The sequence below is a fragment of the Orcinus orca genome, chromosome 5 (genome assembly GCF_937001465.1).
Source record: "Orcinus orca chromosome 5, mOrcOrc1.1, whole genome shotgun sequence".
Classification (NCBI taxonomy): domain Eukaryota; kingdom Metazoa; phylum Chordata; class Mammalia; order Artiodactyla; family Delphinidae; genus Orcinus; species Orcinus orca.
The window spans coordinates 21062907-21081748 of record NC_064563.1 but is presented as its reverse complement, the minus strand read 5'-3'; the positions used below and the strand labels follow the sequence as shown (position 1 = coordinate 21081748).

The following is an 18842-nucleotide window of genomic DNA, read 5'->3' as shown; positions in this document are numbered from 1 at the left end:
TTGCACTAATACAAATAAACCCAATGGCTTTCTGAATGACAGAGTCACGGTGACACCCAGCCAGCTACGCCTGGACCATTTCTCACCCCAAAAGCTGTCAACACAGAAAGTTAGCCTTTATGGCCCATGAATCCTTCTGTCATCTGCTGCCCTCTAGTGGAGAGAAGGGATAGAGCGGACAGAGTTGTCCAGAAGCCAGAGCTCCTTGAGCCTAACTCCAGAAGACACTGAACAGTCACAAAAAATTGTCCCTTCCTCTGTGGTGTAGAGTTGGAGTAATTATAATAAAAACAGGAAAAATTACAGAAGAATCAAGCTACTGTTTTCCACTGTGGAAGGCAAAGTGTGAGTTGAAGTAAAATAAGTATGAGTCAATAATTCAACATGTGATTTTTTTTATTATTATTATTTATTTATTTACTTATGGCTGCACTGGACCTTCATTGCTGCGCACAGACTTTCTCTAGTTGTGGCGAGCGGGGGCTACTCTTCGTTGCGGTGCTCAGGCTTCTCATTGCGGTGGCTTCTCTTGTGGAGCGCAGGCTGTAGATGCGTGGACTTCAGTAGTTTTGGCTCGTGGGCCCTAGAGCACAGGCTCAGTAGTTGTGGCGCACGGGCTTAGTTGCTTCGCGGCATGTGGGATCTTCCCAGAACAGGGCTCAAACCCGTGTCCCCTGCATTGGCAGGTGGATTCTTAGCCACTGGACCACCAGGGAAGTCCTGATTTTTTTTTCAATAACTTTTAGTGGTGTTTTTTCTACAACAGAAAAGTATATAAACTTTATTGTACAAGTTTTTCTTTATTATACAAATATACGTTCATCTTAGGAAGTACAAATAAGCAATAAAATAAAAATGAAATCACCCAGAAACCACCCTCCATTAAAAAAATACCATTGCAATGTGGCATCATTGTGAATGTATCATTCTAGAGGTTATTGAATGCATATGTAGACATATGATTTTGTTTTAACAAATACAGGATCACATTTTGCATCCAGTTTCACAACCTGCTTCTTTACTGAGGCATTCTGAGGTCACAGAAGTGTTCATGTTTTCTGAAGTCATCCCTAACCTGTGTGTTTCAGCCACCAGAGAGCGGGCTCGTGAGGGTGCCTATAACAGGCAAAGTTACCTTCAGTTTTCCTCTGGAACCATCTCTCATCTGACTTTCAGCTGGCTTAAGCAAGTGACCAGTTATAGCATATTATTTTATTTGTATATGGAATTTAAAATAATAAACCTGAGCATATGGAAAATAAACATTAATGCTATCTAATATAACCGTATTCATCAGGGTGAGTTGTTTAATTATTTAAGATCCACTACAATACTGGATTTAAACTTTGTGGATATGGCATTCTATCCCTGCTTTAATAAATATATATTTTAATTATATCTATATGAAAGATTTTTCCCCAAAATTATGGGAGATATTTAACTCTCTTGAGAGAAATTTTCAAATGTAACCAATCTGCACTTCTCTTAGAAACAAAACACTATCATCACTTCTCCAAGCATGTGTAGTTTGCCCCCATGTTATAAACACAAGGAAAAGAGCAGCATCTACTTCAGAGAAAGCCCTGAAGATAGGAATGAAAGACAGCATGACCAGATTTAATGTTAAAGCAAAACTAAAAGCTCCAGGACGGTACTTAAGTGAGCGTGATGGGAACGTATTGTTTCCTTATAATGATTTTAAATGGAAATTACAATTCAATCACAAATAAAAGGAATTTGTAGACAGTGAGGTGAACAAATCTGATTTCACTCGGATTCACGGTGATTATCAAATTAGCAGCTACTCATTCACCACTAACCATTCTCAGTCCTCTTGGTCTCCCTAACAGCGCTGAACTGCACCTTCATGGTGATTGCAATGGTGGCAGCTCATCAGGGCTGTATTTTAGCTGTGCTTTTATCTCCCCTGTTTTTCCTTTTCATTGCTCGGCAAGGTAAAAGTGGGGAGTGGGGGAAGAGCATGAGAGGAGTGAGAACGTTAACATGCACTTGTTTCAAAAGTTGTGCAGCACCAGTTGAAGGCCTAACATCTGGCTCCCGGCTGCCTCCTGACCCATCTCCTAGCACTCTATCCTCAACAACTCCACTCCAGCCACACTGGCCTCCTCGCTGTTTCTCCACACCAAGCACACTCCTGCCTCAGAGCCTTTGCACCTGCTATTCCCTCTGCTAGAACACCCTTCCCACCTACATCTGCAAAGTTTACTGCTTGGCTTCAATAGCGTCTGAGTTCAGATGCCCCCTCCTTGGAGAGGTTGGCCTTCCCCAGCTGCTCCTTTCTAAAGCAGCCCCTCCTGTCACTCTCTACTCCCTCATTCTGCTTTGTTTTTTTCTTCCCCAAACATCCATCACTACCTGACATGGTATTATATACCCACTTTATGTTCCTTTATTGAATGAACCCAATATCACCCAGGTTATTCTGACCGAGAAGGTCCAGGGTGAGTCTGGGAGTATATATACTGAAAAGCTCACCGGGAGATTTTGATGCACAGCCTGGTTAAGAACCACTGGTGTAATGGATATTATAGTTTTTGGAGTCAGATGGTCTGGGTTAAAATTCCAGCTTGGCAAACCTGGGACATGACAGCTGTAGGCCCAGTCAGAAACGTAGTAGCAGTAATCCCCAACACCCAGGGTTGTGCTGAAGATAACACCGGGTAATGGATTTGAGACAACCTCTTGAACTGGAAAGTGGGATATAAAAATGTTATTAGTACCCTATTTCTTCTCTGAGGGTGAACTACTTACATTTTAGAGAAAGAACATTTTTTGAATAATAATAAAACCTATTTTTATTTAGAAGTACGATGTCTCTGAATCAGATTGTTCCTTCCTTGTAAACTCTAAATTGTACGTCCGTTTTTATCCCTGAAGGCAGTGCAAAAGAGAAACGAATGGAATTTGGTCAATCCTCGTAGCTAATGCAAATAATTTCAAATTCTGAAATTCAAAATTGCTAGCAGCGGTTTTGCCTGCATTGCCCCAGGGTGGAGGCCGTGAAGAGGTGGTCTCCCCAACAGCCCCCCTCTCCACCCCCTCCCCCGGGCTGAGCGGTCCCTGAACTTCGCCCATCCTTGGGCTCACTCCGTAGGGTGAAGCGGCTCCGCTCGCGCCCTGTGCTGATGCCCACCCGGCGGGAGCGCGCGGGGATGATGGACAGATGGAGCTGGTGAGAGTGCTGCCTGGAACGTCCGGGAGACAGCACTTCAGGAAGCAGCAAGCGGAATAGGGCATTTTGGAAACATTCGCTCTCATCACAAGACAGTCCACTGTGATCTCCAAAGGGTCCAGTGTCATGAAAAGCAATCGATGAATTGGGAAGCCTCCGACTCAGGCGGCCAGCCTGCACCTCCCGAGAGGTCTCAGAACAAACCTCTGTGAAAGGAATGAGTTCTCCGGAGAACCGATATACGGTCCCCTTTTATGGCAGAGGTCACCAGTAAAAGACTTAAGAACACACAGGTGGGGGCGTTTTGTTATTCATGTTTACCGTAACCAAAGGAAATAAACATTGTGTACATGTACTTCTATTTATAAACATCGCTAGCCAGGTTTCATTGGATAAAGAGTGACACCTAGTGGACAAGCTTTGGTAACCTCTATGTTATGTCCCCCTAAATCCAATTAATTTAGTTTCTAAAATTATTCCACAATGTAACCAAACTGTCATAAGGCCAACGCCTTTGAAAATTTCACCCCAATCCTGTAACTTATATATAAGAACAACAGCGAAAGGAGACTGACAGACTGAAAATAGTTTTGAAGCATCTGTGAGTGAAGAAACTGATAAGAAAAGGAAACAGTAAATGAAGACAAATCTTCGTCCCAGGTTTCTTTAACATGGTATGAAAATTCTCCGTCAGATGGAGAGAGGAAAATTTGAATTTTGCTAGGGATCCATGAGTAGGACTTTTTGGACCGGAAGCAGGTGAAAAACAGTGGCTGCTACCTCTGGAAACCCTGCTGAGTGGCCCGGCCTCGGGCAGTTGGCCCCTTAACCTCACGGGGTCCAGAAATCAGCTCTTGCCCAAACCTGAGAGGTTCTGCAATTCACATGCCCCAGTTCATACCAAGCAGGGCCATCTGGATGCCACCTTGGGCTTCTGTCCTCAGACACTTTCACCATTTTTTTCCTCAAATGTTTACCCTAAAATTAGGGAACATTACCTAACACCCAGTCGGACTATAGAACAGAGCCGTTGCACTAAGGACTGCCCCAGGAAATTCAAGATGCACTAACTTCATATATACGTATTTGCCCTTTTTGATCTTCATACAGAATTTATTCTGCTTCCTAAATGTCCTCTGGGATAATATTTTGCTTCCCCCATCCCCGGGAGCAACCATTTGCTGCTATTCGGGAGGAGGATTTTACCAGCCCCTCAGGAAAGCCGCTGTGCCTCTCTGGTGCCACCAGCTTGCTCTCAGTTTCTCATCCCTGCCTGGCGCAGTTGCAGCCTCTTGGTTTCTCACCCCACCTCACCCACAGGCCTCTCAATTGCCTTCTCACAGGACTCCTGCGGCCCCAAGCACGGTTTCCATCCCAGACTGCTGCTACCCAGGGCCTCCCTCCCAGCTGCCTCACAAGGAATCCTCTGAAGCTCACTGAGTAAACATCAGTTCAGGGTGAAACAGCTCCCACCCGAGCGCTTCCTCTGCCCCAGAAATACGCACTTTATGGCTCCCATGCCTGGGTGGCACCGAGCTTTTGCTTTGCTCTAGCAGCCCTGTTGAGCCTAATGGCATAACTCACTCCTGTTTGTTTAATTGGTTAAATCAGATTAAAATGTGTCTGGGGGGTGGGGTATAATGTGCTCACTTGTGTGCATTTTAATTTACACACACACACACACCCTCCCAATGCTGAGACCCAGAGGCGCAGTTTAAAAATTGAAAGTTTTCAAAGCGGGCTTCCCTGGTGGCGCAGTGGTTAAGAATCTGCCTGCCAGTGCAGGGGTCACGGGTCAAGCCCTGGTCCGGGAAGATCCCACATGCCTCAGAGCAACTAAGCCCATGAGACAACTGCTGAGCCTGTGCTCTAGAGCCCGCGAGCCACAACTACTGATCCCGTGAGCCACAACTACTGAAGCCCGTGCGCCTAGAGCCTGTGCTCCGCAACAAGAGAAGCCACTGCAGTGAGAAGCCCGCGCACCGCAATGAAGAGTAGCCCCCGCTCGCAGCAACTAGCAAAAGCCCGCGCACAGCAACAAAGACACAACGCAGCCAAAAATAAATAAATTTATAAAATAAGAAAAAGTTTTCAAAGCCATGCTGATGACAGCCAACAACAGTTAATTGACTTCACAGCCAGCAAATACTTAAAATAGGTTTAATTGCCAAGAACTAGTTATCTTTCCGGCCCAAAGTAATCTTTCTGCTCCCTTCTTCAAGTTTCCCAAACCTGGCTGCAGCGGAATCACCAGGAAACCTTCATGGAAAGATAAAGCCCAGGGCCCCATCTCAGATCTCCTGGACTAAAGTGTCTAGGCAGGGACTGGCATGACTATTTCCACAAGCTCGCAGCCGGCTCCACATATTTTCAGTCCAATGTGTGGAAGCCCTGCTTTGAGTCACAGCTCAAACCTCACCTCGTTTCCGAAGGGTCTAACAAAGCACCTTCTGCCAGTGTCTCCTAAAGTCATGCGTGTCGTCTTGATTTTTGCCCTACCCGTGCACCGCCTGTACTGCCATCTACCTAAGGTGCGCATACCCATTGGCTTGCATTTCTGCATAGATTTCATTTTTTAAAAACATATATCACTGCTATGAAATCATAGCTTTGACGGATGTTAGTATATCTTTCCTAATACACGATACAAAAACTGTATACCATTAAAAGCTGTCTTAAAATGTTTTTCCCTGTAGGAATAAGCTAAGTTTGTGTACCAATGGGTACACCTACAATGCTTGAGAAAACACTGATGGAGAGAAATAATCTCTGTTCTACCTTTCCTTCTGAAGGTGGCCCTAAGGGAAATTGTGAAGAGAAGAATTTCATATGGAGGAGCTCAATTCTTGGGATTTAACTAGGAATCTGTGAGTAGGACTTCTCAGATTGGATACAAGTGAAAAACAGTGGCCACTACCTCTGGAAACCCTGCATCGTGGTCTGGTCTCAGGCAATTGGCTCAATCCTACAAAAATTGCAGACACCGTCCTTCACCCATCCCTTGCATCTTTTAATCAATAATCAGTTGAATCACTGGGGGTGGGTCTGGGGTATCCAGCAGTTCTAATATGAAACCAGGGATAAAAACCATCATGCCATTTCTCTTTCAAGAACATTTCTCCCCAGTTAGAAACCCCCATTACCTTCTACCTCCTCCGTGGGACCCCTTTGTATTCACTGATACAGATAGAAGGTGAAAAAAAACATTCCGCTTATTAAAACATTCTTACAAGTACAGGTCGGAGTCGAAAAGCTCATGCCTTGACTCCAGGATTCCAGGGAATGCCAACCTCCAGGGTTGTCATAAACTCATTCTACACCAACACACCTCTACATCCCCTACAGAAGGCCCTGGTTTCTGCTTTCATTTTTTTTTCCTCCTTCTTATTCTCTGTTTTTCCCTTTTATTGGTTAAAAATAAATGACGGGCTTCCCTGGTGGCGCAGTGGTTGAGAGTCCGCCTGCCGATGCAGGGGACACGGGTTCGTGCCCCGGTCCAGGAGGATCCCGCATGCCGCGGAGCGGCTGGGCCCGCGAGCCATGGCCGCTGAGCGTGCGCGTCTGGAGCCTGTGCTCCGCAACGGGAGAGGCCACAACAGTGAGAGGCCCGCGTACCGCAAAAAATAAAATTAAATTTAAAAAAATAAATGATGTACTTTTTTCTTATTTTGAAAGCAAATGTTCAATGTAAGAAAAATTAGAGGCAGACCGCTCGGAGTCGGTGCTGCTGTCCTGTGACTTTCCCTGTTGTCTGCCCTGCTCGGCCCCTGAGGCCACTGGACCTCAGCAAGTGGCCGGGACCCTTGAGCCTGCAGGAGGTGGACGACCAGCCGCAGCACCCGCTGCAAGTCCAGTACGGCGGGGCGGAGGTTGACGAGCTGGGGGAAGTGCTGACACCCACCCAGGTTAAGAACTGGCGCACAAGCATCGCATGGGATGGCCTTGATCCAGATAAATTCTACACGTTTGTCTTGACCTACCCGGATGCTCCCAGCCGGAAGGGCACCATTTCCTGGTGGTCAAGGTGAAAGGCAAGAACATGAGCAGTGGCTCGGTCCTCTCTGATTATGTGGGCTCTGGGTCCCCCAAGGGCACAGGCCTTCACCACCACGTCTGGCTGGCTTGGAGCAGGACAGGCCGCTGAAGTGTGACGAACTCATTCTCAGCAACCGATCTGGAGCCCATCATGGCGATTTCACAGTGGCGTCTTTCTGTAAAAGGTACAAGCTCTGGGCCCCGGTGGCCGGCACATGTTACCAGGCTGAATGAGATGACTTTGTGCCTAAACTCCCCGAGCAGCTGTCTGGGAAGCAGAGGAAACTTAGAAGATGGAAACCATCCCAGAGTTTCCCAAGCAGTGTTTCAGTTTAGCGGTGCATGTAGATTTCTCCCCTTCCTCGTTCCCAAGGCCTGAGCAGTCAGATTTAGGTTTGGGGTGACTTTTCCTTCTGCCTGTCCTCTATAATTCTAGGGGGTTTATGTTTTGATCAAATTTGAACTCCATTTGGGGGGATAATTTGGGTCTATGATAGGGTCATCAAAATGTTAATATAAGAATAGCAACTCAGACTTTAAAGAAGAAAAAAAATTCTGGTAAAGAGACCAGGTCTACAATATTAGAGCAGAGCATCAGAGAATCTTTAAAGGAGGTTGGAAAAAAAAAAAAAAAAAAAGATGGATTACCTCTGCCTTTGTGAGCCCGAGCCCAGAATTGTGTGTGGTGGCATCTTCTGGCTTCTGTTTTCATGGCTCTGTCTCTCACCAAGACAACCAGAGGCTGGCATGTCCACTAACCCCCAACGTGGTACACCTCAAGCTGGTTACCGGGTGTCAGTGTCCGGCTCTGACTCCCTCAAAGAGCAATAATGGAAAAAGCAATAGGGAGAGAGTCACTTTGCTGTTCAAGCCTGGCCATCTAGATGAGCTGCAGGGCTGGGTAAGAGGTTCTCAGAAATCCGAAAGTCTGTGCCTGTTAAACTGATTACACTTCTTTGGTGTGAGAAAAGCCCGTCGGAGTTGCTGAATGCTGTGTTAATTCTGCTATTTGCTTATAATCGAATAAAAATAAAAACAATGTGTAGATGGGAAAAGAAAAGAAAAATTAGGAAGTAAAAATAAGTAATATATGTAAACATTTTAAATTATCCATAATACAACCATGGCAGGACATCCACTTTTAATATTTCACGATGTAGGTATATATTCCTAACCCTTTGTAGAATGCGTGCCAGCATGCTGTTCACAGCTTGATGTGTACTGAACTCCTGAAGCCACTGCTGTAAAAGAATGAGTGGTGAGGGAATTCCCTAGTGGTACAGTGGTTAGGACTCTGTGCTCTCACTGCTGAGGGCCAGGGTTCAATCCCTCATCAGGGAACTAAGATTCCCCATGCTATGTGGCCAAAACACAAAAAAGAATCAGTAGTAATTTTTCCTTCTTCATTCCCAAAGCCCACTCTGTGTTTGGAGCCTGAGCTTCCCAGGCTCAACAGATTATCGCATTTTAGTTGCAGAGCTAGAAAGAGAAGCTAGGAGGTGCTAGAAGGCTACCACCTCACCCATCCAGAATGAGGCTGCTGCTGAGCCTGGAGGCCTGAACCAGGATAGAAGGTTCACTAGGGAGGAGGCCAGCGGCAGTGGGTTCCACTAATGGGGAGGACCCACGCCCCAGTCCCAGAGAGCCCTTGAGTAGTGACCTGGCTTCTGGGAAAGAGGGACTGAACCCAAAATCTTTGGCCTTATCCTGCAACCTAAGATCCTGGTACCCAGCTTGGCATAGAGGAAATGCAGCTGCCCTCTTAGAAAAGTTAATGAGCACCTCGGTGGCTCCCACATTGACCTGAACTGTTGGAGCCCCGCTGTTCGCTACACACCATGTAAAACTCAACCAAGATGGGATTTCCAGCCAGTTCTGGTGGGTGGGAGGGGGCCAATTTTATCTCATTTAGAATTATAAAAGCCCACTGACTGAAAGCACCAGAAAATAGAACCTCTCAGTACGAGGGAGTTTGGAGAAGTTTCTTCCCTTATCTGTGAGGATACAATCCAAGACACCCAGTGGATGCCTGAAACCACAGATAGTGACAAACCCTATACATACTGTGTTTTTTCTTATACTTACATACCTAGGATAAAGTTTAATTTATAACTTAGGCACAATAAGAGAATATCTGAATTGCCAGCCTCAATAACTACTCTTGAACTTTGGGGCCATTATTAAGTAAAATAAGGGTTACTTGAACCTAAGCACTGCTACTGAGTGACTACTGGGTGGGACACGTTGAACAAAGGGATGGTCCACACCCCCTCTAGGACAGAGCTGGGTAGCAAGATATTTCATCATGTTACTCAGAACGGTGTGCAATTTAAAATTTTACAAATTGTTTATTTCTGGAATTACCCATTTAACATTTTTGGACCGAGATTGACCTCAGTTAACTGAAACCACAGAAAGCAAAACCATGAATAAGGGGGTCGACTGTGCTTTCAAGGAGAAATCAAGGAAGCAGAGATCAAATCTGGATTGGATTCTGTCAAGAGGAAGGGGCAATTTGGTGAAGAATATCTTATAAAAATTAATTCTTGCAAGGGGAAAAACTAAAGTGGGTGAGAGTCATTAGTTTAAAAAAAAAGAAAGTAGCAGTCTCTCGTGTTGGAAGGTATTTAGTCATTTCTGTTGTTGTAGAGTGGCTTTGTCTTTACCTTCCATACATGATTATAGTGACCTTGTCTGAGCATTGTTTATATTCTGTGAATATCATTAATGTTCACTTGGGAACTTCAAGTGAAGTTCCAATGGTCCAGCTGCATTGGTGTCATTTCTGACTTTCATAAAGGAATGTATCCTCTCAGACCAAATTAATATTTGTCATATATGTACACATACATATATGTTTTTACAAACATAGGATTATACTATACATACTGTTTGATCATTTACATTACCTAATGACGTATCAACCACAGTTTTCCATGACAGTATTCATCTATATCACTTTAAGTGGATGAATGGGGTTCCATTATGCAGATGAGCCGTACATATTTAACTAATTCCCTATTGCTCCGCATTTAGAATGTTTTCCTTTATGCATGCGTATGCATGTTTGTGTGTGTGTGTGTGTGTGTACAAATGTATTAGTTTTCTAGGTCTGCCATAACAAAAAAACAACAGAAATGTATTTTCTCACAGTTCTGAAGGCCAGAAGTCCAAAACCAAGGTGTCCACAGGGTTGGTTTCATTTTGAGGCCTTTATCCTTGGCTTATAGATGGCCGTCTTCCTCTTTGTGTGTATATCTCTGTCCTAATCTCCTCTCCTTATAAGGCCTAGTCATACTGGATTAGGGCCTATCCATATGACCTTATTTTATTTTAATTTTCTCTTTAAAGTCTCTATCTCCAAATATATTTTGAGTTACTGGGAATTAAGACTTCAACAGATGCATTTGGTGGGGGTGGAGGGGTCGGGTGGGGATGAAACACAGTTCTATCCATAACAGTATGTGTGTGTGTGTGTGTGTGTGTGTGTGTGTGTGTGTGTGTTTATAATCAGTGCTGAAATGAACATCCCTGTATCTAAGATTTTGTATACATTCATAGTTATTTCCTTAGGATTAGTTTCCAGGGATGGGACTGCTAAAGTGAGATCACAGTTCTAAGGCCCTTGATAGTATTATCAAATTACCCTTTAAAAGTTGTTGCAATGTACACTCTCACAAAGCAGTATAGGAGAGTGATTTCAGCCCCGTTTCTTTCAGTGAACTTTGTAATTTTGCAATTATCTGAATCAGGCTCCCTAATTTCAGACTATACTACAAAGCTACAGTAATCAAGACAATATGGTACTGGCACAAAAACAGAAATATAGATCAATGGAACAGGATAAAAAGCCCAGAAATAAACCCAGGAACCTATGGTCAATTAATCTATGACAAAGGAGGCAAGGATATACAATGGAGAAAAGACAGTCTCTTCAATAAGTGGTGCTGGAAAAACTGGACAGCTACCTGTAAAAAATGAAACTAGAACATTCTTTAACACCATACACAAAAATAAACTCAAAAGGGATTAAAGACCTAAATGTAAGACTGGATACTGTAGAACTCTTAGAGGAAAATATAGGCAGAACACTCTGACAAAAATTGCGGCAATATCTTTTTTGATCTGTCTCCCAGAGCAATAGAAATAAAAACGAAAATAAACAAATGGAATGTAATTAAACTCAAAAGCTTTTCCACAACAAAGGAGACCACAAACAAAATGAAAGGACAACCCACAGAATGGGAGAAAATATTCGCAAATGATGCAACCAACAAGGGATTAGTCTCCAAAATTTACAGACAGCTCATGTGGCTCAAAAACCAAACAGGTTGGGGCTTCCCTGGTGGTGCAGTGGTTAGGAATCCACCTGCTGGTGCAAGGGACACAGGTTCGAGCTCTGATCTGGGAAGATCCCACATGCCACGGAGCAACTAACCCATGCGCCACAACTCTGCGCTCTAGAGCCCGTGAGCCACAACTACTGAGCCCGCACGCCAGAACTACTGAAGCCCGCATGCCTAGAGCCCGTGCTCTGCAACAATAGAAGCCGCTGCAATGAGAAGCCCGCCCACCACAACGAAGAGTAGCCCCCACTTGCTGCAACTAGAGAAAGCCCACACGCAGCAACGAAGACCCAAAGCAGCCAAAAGTAAATAAAAAATAAATTAAAAAAAGATGGCCAAGAGGCACATGAAAAGATGCTCAACATCACTAATTATTAGAGAAATGCAAATTAAAACTACAATGAGATATCACCTCACACCAGTCAGAATGGCCATCATCAAAAAATCTACAAATGATAAATGCTGGAGAGAGTGTGGAGAAAAGGAAACCCTCCTACACTGTTAGTGGGAATGATACAGCCACTATGGAGAACAGTATGGAGTTTCCTTAAAAAACTAAAAATAGAGCTACCATATGATCCTGCAATCCCACTTCTGGGCATATATCCAGAGAAAAATATAGTTCAAAAGTACACATGGGGCTTCCCTGGTGGCGCAGTGGTTGAGAGTCCGCCTGCCGATGCAGGGGACACGGGTTCGTGCCCCGGTCCGGGAAGATCCCATATGCCGCGGAGCGGCTGGGCCTGTGAGCCATGGCCGTTGAGCCTGCGCATCCAGAGCCTGTGCTCCGCAACGGGAGAGGCCACAACACTGAGAGGCCACGTACCGCAAAAAAAAAAAAAAAAAAGTACACATGCACCCCAATGTTCATTGCAGCACTGTTTACAATAGCCAAGACATGGAAGCCACCTAAATTTCTATCAACAGATGAATGGATAAAGAAGATATGGTACATATATACAATGGAATATTACTCAGCCACAAAAAATGAAATGATTCCATTTGCAGCAACATGGATGGATCTAGAGATTATCATACTAAGTGAAGTAAGTCAGACAGAGAAAAACAAATATCATGTGATATCACTCATATGTAGAATCTAAGTTAAAAAATGATACAAGTGAACTTATTTGCAACATAGAAACAGACTCACAGACTTAGAGAATTTATGGTTACCAGTTGGGAAGGGTGTAGGGAGGGATAGATTGGGAGTTTGGGATTGACATATACACACTTCTATATTTAAAATAGATAACCAACAATAACCTACTATTAAAAAAAATTAATTAAAAAAAAGTTGCTACATCCTGTACCAGCTACTGTGCCCGGCTGAGAAGGCAAAGGTAAGAGTCGGCCTCTCTCTCAAGGAACTTAAAGAAATCTAAGCTATGTGGGCAACTGACTACCCAAGTTCGGGAACATGAACTAATACAAAAGGAAGAAAATGTAACGAATATGATAATGTGCTTTTTTAGATTTTTAGTAATATCGTTCTGTGAAATAATTGTATTAGTACATTAAATTACATTGATTACCTTTAAAAAAAATTTGTTACAATGTACACTCTCACAAAGCAGTATAGGAGAGTGATTTTAGCCCCTTTTCATCCAGTGTGCTTTGTAATTTTGCAATTATCTGTTTTTATTAGTTTCAGGTTTCTCAGATTTATCTACCTCCACATGAATTCAGATGGTCCAAACATGTTAGTGGGACAAACACTATCCCTTTAATTGCTTCAGGAGGTAGAGTTTTCTAATCACTAGTTAAGTAAACAAATCAAAGGGAATGTCCTACTGACAATAAATCAGGACCATCATTTCCATACACAAAAGATGGCATATTAAAGTTAATTTTTTTACTGACATAAATAGTTCCTTGATTTTTATCTCAAGCATTTAAAAATCTATTTTGTACTCTATGACATCTTAATAACATTTGTTGATTTCCTTTTAAACACCATCTCATTCGACGAGAAGTCTTTTGGTTGCAAGTGACAGAAAACTCAACTCTAATGGCTTAAGCAAAAAAAGAATAATAATTTAAAAAGCAATGTATTGGCTCATGTCACTGAAAACCCTGGAAGACAGTACAGTCACAAGTGAGGTTTCATTCTGCAACTAAATACTGCCACCAGGACCCAACTCTGACTGGCTGCCTTTGGACTGGCTCTATGCCTGAGCTTTCTATGGTGGCTTCTGACAGCTTCAGGCTTTGTCATAATTGTCACAAGATAAATGCAGGAAAATCAGAAGGAAGTCATCATGGATATTTGGCAGTAAAGCAACAAATAGCACCATTCCGACTCATAGAATTCCAGGGCTTGTAGGAAATTAGAAACCATCTAGTCTAATTATTCTCAAAAGGTTTTATTTTTGCAGGGGGAGGTCATGTTTTGTTTTGCTGGACCAAACAAGATCTTTTGTTTTCTTCAAACAGCATCTTAGGATGACATCGAATATTTAAAATAGAATAAAACTGAGCTGCTCAGGTTGAAACAGAAAGGGACCCCCTACTTCCAACCACTTTGCCTCCCATCTCCCCTTCCTTATCTTCCCTGAGGCACTTCTAAGAAGCAAACTACTGATAACTGTAAAGACAGGAAAAAGGAGCACATCCACAGCTGAGTCTACGACATGCAGTTCATGAGTGACAGGGGCAGGGGAACACAGGTGCCCGCCCCTGTCTCCTCCATCTTACAGCTCCCCTCACCTCTATTTACTTCTCACTGCAATTTTGAGTATTGTGTTTAAATCCTATCCTTGATTTAGTACCTCTGCTTCTACCAAACGATGGTAAACAGAATTAAAAGGCTAACCGTCCACCATCAGTGTGTACACGCAGCCTTGTGTCTCCAGCTGTGGTGGATCACCGAGACCAGCTCAGGACAGAGCAGGTTCAAAGCTACATGGAGCCTCTGAGTTCCTCTAAGTCCAATTGAGGTTTTTATTTCAAATCAGCTTGACGGTGCCTAAATCAGTGTTTATCAGGTGTAATCAGTCTAAGGACTTGTAGGTACTTCTCCAAAATCCTCTTAGGAATTTTTGTGTTTAGAAGATATTCTTGGACAAGGCACAGTATGAGTGATAAAGTGAACCAAGGCTGGAGTCCTAGAGATAGCTGTCCTGTGAGAGAGAAAGGTGATCAGTTCCACCTGAAGGGACAGAAATGGTTTTTTTAGTGCACAGTTGAGAGTTAAAAATCAATATTGAAAAAGAAATTTTTTAAAAAATGACCAAATTTATGCAAATGCCAAATGAATCCTAAGTAGTCAAAAATAAAATAAATAATTTAAATAAAGTAATAAACAACATCATCTATGTCTGGTAAGAAGAAGTGTACCCCCAAAATACCACCAACATCTTTTATCTGAATTTATAGCCAGGAGAGCTCAGCAGTATATTCTCTTTCTCCACACCAAACAGCAATCTCTTTCTCCCAGTTTTATTTAAAGCTTTTCTTATGTAGAAGGCTCAGAGCATAGGGGAGAAAAACACTCTGGAAAATGCATTAATACATTTTCCAAATATTGATAGAACAAGATAAAAGGTTAAGGGTCACTGGGACACTGGGTTACAGTCAGAGCCACATAGGTACAAGACCATGGGTTAGAGCCAATGGGTAAATGTCACAGGAGTCCGGGGAGGGTGGAGACAAGCCTCTCCCTTGTGAAGGACGACATTTGGAAGGACTCATTAAATATAACTCTCCCTTTATATGGAGGAAAATCATTTCTATCAAAGCTATGATTTCTAGCAAAACCCACACATAACCTTTTTCATTGTACAGTGGTATTCTGCAATTAAAAGCAATAATTAGCTAGAGACGTAGAGTCTCTCCAAATGTTCAAGTTATAAAAGAAAAAAAATTTCCCTTGGACATAGAAGAAAGAATTATGATAACACTGAAATATGTATTAATGTATCCCTTTCAGATCTAAAATCACTTTGTGGGATTAGTAACATAGAAATATGTTAAATCCGTCATGACTTGTTCATAGAACTTGAGTTCTAGTGCACAGGAGAGACATGACTGTCAGGAGAAATAATCTGGGTCAGGGAGGTATTCATTTTTTTCACCTTTGGGTTTGAATAACCAAAAAAATTCATCCCCCGACTGCCCACTTCATTGTTCACACCTCAGTATTTGTCTCCCAATGTTGTAATTTTCCGTTTCCTCATTCCCTCTTTCCCACCACCCCCCACGCTCAGAAAAGACAAAGACTGTATCTTTCTCATTTAAGATTCTGAGAGGCCTACAAGAATGCTTGGCCGTCAAGCATTTAAAAAACTGAGTAGACAATAAATATCACAGAAACGGAGGCAGAAAAGTGATCAAATGAACTGTATCAACACTCCTTCCAAGCTTTGAATTGCTGCCATTTTTACCTTTTTTCTGGATTAGTAAAAGTTTAAGTGTAAATCCCAAAGAAAGGTGGTGTCAGTAGATTCAGAGACCATGGCCAAGTAAGGATTAGGACTGCTTCAGAAGGATTAGGACTGCTTCAGAAGGTTCTAGAAACATTGGGTGAAATTAATTTATCCCAACAACAATACTTTTTGCTTTTCTCCTTTGCCAATTTATTTAATGAAGATGTTAACAAAGCCTTCGCACTGTCAGGGAAATAGCAGCCAAAGACAAATAGGGAGTACCAGCAGAGGGCGCTCTTACCACGGATGTTTACAGTTGACACCGCCTTTTTTGAACGCTTGCCCACAGCGAGGGCAACAGAGAAAGCCCAACATTCTTTCCTAAGGAGCTCATCAGAATTCTCCCAGCCAAGCAAGAAGGAAAAGGAAAAATACCAAGGGTAAAAAATCAGTAGAGAAGAATGCCAAAGGTGATGACCCTGCTCCTGGATCATCGCACTCTGGAGACAGAGCTTTATATGGCTCTCAAGGGACTATCTGCCTCCTCGTCACTGAAGCTTAAACCACAAAAGAAAAAATGCCTTTTCTCCATTGTATGCTCTTGCCTCCTTTGTCCTAGATTACGTGCCCATAGGTGTGTGGGCTTATCTTGGGGCTTTCTATCCTGTTCCATTGATCTATATTTCTGTTTTTGTGCCAGTACCATACTGTCTTGATGACTGTAGCTTCGTAGTATAGTCTGAAGTGAGGGAGCCTGATTCCTCCAGCTACGTTTTTCTTTCTCAATATTGCTTTGGCTATTCTGGGTCTTTGGTGTTTCTATGAGGACACGGAGGGGAGGGGAAAGCTGAGGCCAAGTGAGAGTAGCATCGACATATATACATATTTGCCGAATGTAAAATAGCTAGTGGGAAGCAGCCGCATAGCACAGGGAGGTCAGCTCGGTGCTTTGTGACCACCTAGAGGGGTGGGATGGGGGTTGGGAGAGAAGCTCAAGAGGGAGGGGATATGGGGACATATGTATGCATATGGCTGATTCACTTTGTTGTGCAACAGAAACTAACACAGTATTGTAAAGCAATTATACTCCAATAAAGACCTATTAAAAAAAATTTTTTTAATGCCAAAGAGGGACTTCCCTGGTGGTGTAGTGGTTAAGAATCCGCCTGCCAATGCAGGAGACACTGGTTCAAGCCCTGGTGTGGGAAGATCCCACATGCCGCAGAGCAACTAAGCCCGTGCGCCACAACTACTGAAGCCCGTGCCCCTAGAGCCCGTGCTCCGCAATGAAGAGTAGCCCCCACTTGCTGCAACTAGAGAAAGCCGCATGCAGCAACAAAGCCCCAACGCAGCCATAAATAAATAAATAAACAAACATTTTTTTTTAAATGCCAAAGAGAAACTGTACCAAGCCAACCCACATTCTGGACTGTATTAACCCCTCCCCCTGCACTGCCTTTCAAGTCTTTTTATTTCCACTTGTTAGAACAAGTCATTTCATTCTAGGTTTAGACCAAACCAGGATGTCTGGGACATTTGCCAGACATGTAGTGATAAGAAATAGAGTTGTACTTTTTAGGAGAACACTTGTTTTCTCTGTGATGCCCCTTGGCGCCTGCCTGGGCTTCTGAGCTGTGGAAGCAGATGAACTCTGTCTCTGCCTTCACCCTTCTTTGAGACAGTTACAGACTGATGGTCTGAACTTTGGGAGAGAGGGAACTTTGGCTCTCCTTCTCTAATGGCTACCCTCACACATGACTGATCCAGAGATTGGGAGGTAAGTGCCCCATCTCATCCTGTCTCCAAACCCTGTCTTTCCCAAGGCCAGCTCCGTTCGGAGATTTCATCTGTGTCCTGGTCCAAAATGCGCCCGTCTCCTGTGTATGACTACACAGTTCCAACTCCATTGCTCCTGAGCGGGCTCGGGCCCTCATCATTCCTATAGGCATCTAGCAGTCTCCCTACTCCAGTCCTGGTCCCTGATCCATCCTTCACACTGCATTGGGGTTCCCTTCATGGAAAAGATCTGACCCCTGATTACCTCAGCATCATTGCCCACCACTCTTGCTGTTGCATACTCCTGCCAGATTGGCCTCTCTGTTGTTCCTTGAACATAACTGTTCCTGCCTCAGGACCTTTGCACTTGTGTTCCCTCTGTCTATAATTATTTTTTCCCAGACGCTCCATGATTCATTCTCTCACTTCATCCAGGGTTCTGCCCAAATACCATGCCTTTCCTGACCTGCATCTACACCAGCACCTGCCATAGTACACTCTACAACTTACACTGCTTTACTTTTCTTCATAGCACTCATCACTCCCTGTCATTGTGTTCTATATCTGAGTGTTTATTTCTGTCAGCTCCATGAGGGCAGAGACTTAGTTCTATCTTGTCCACAACTGTATTTGCAGCACTTCGCACATTTGATGTTCCTAATAATTCATTCATTCATTCATTAAAACATACCATTCATCCTCCATCCACGGGTGCTCCTCATTTGCTCCAGAATTAAACCAAATCCTATGGTATGGCATTCTGGCTCATGATCTCACTCCTCCTTTTCTGGCCTTATCTCCTATCACACACTCCCCACCTGCAACGCACCCTGCACTCTAGCCAAACCTTGTAACACACCAGCCACTTTCACGCCTGCATGCCTTTGCTCCTGCCTTCTATTCCATCGCCATTTGTTGAAATCTTCGAAATCTCTTAAAACCCTTCTGATATGCTCTCCCCATAGTGAAGACTTCTTCTCTCTTCCTCTCTTCTCCCTTCCATCCCAACCATTGACAGTTCTGTCCTCTGATATCAGTTTGTATACCTCTTGTATTACATCCTGTGTTACAAATTATGTCTCCATTTAACTTTCCTTACCAGTAGACAAAGTATAGGAAGTGGAT

The 18842-nt window shown here is 43.4% G+C and overlaps 1 pseudogene; it reads left to right on the top strand.

Annotated features, from left to right (window-relative positions):
- Positions 1-2604: 2604 nt before the first annotated feature.
- LOC101281429 (phosphatidylethanolamine-binding protein 1-like) lies at positions 2605-7564 on the top strand (annotated as a pseudogene).
- Positions 7565-18842: the final 11278 nt, after the last annotated feature.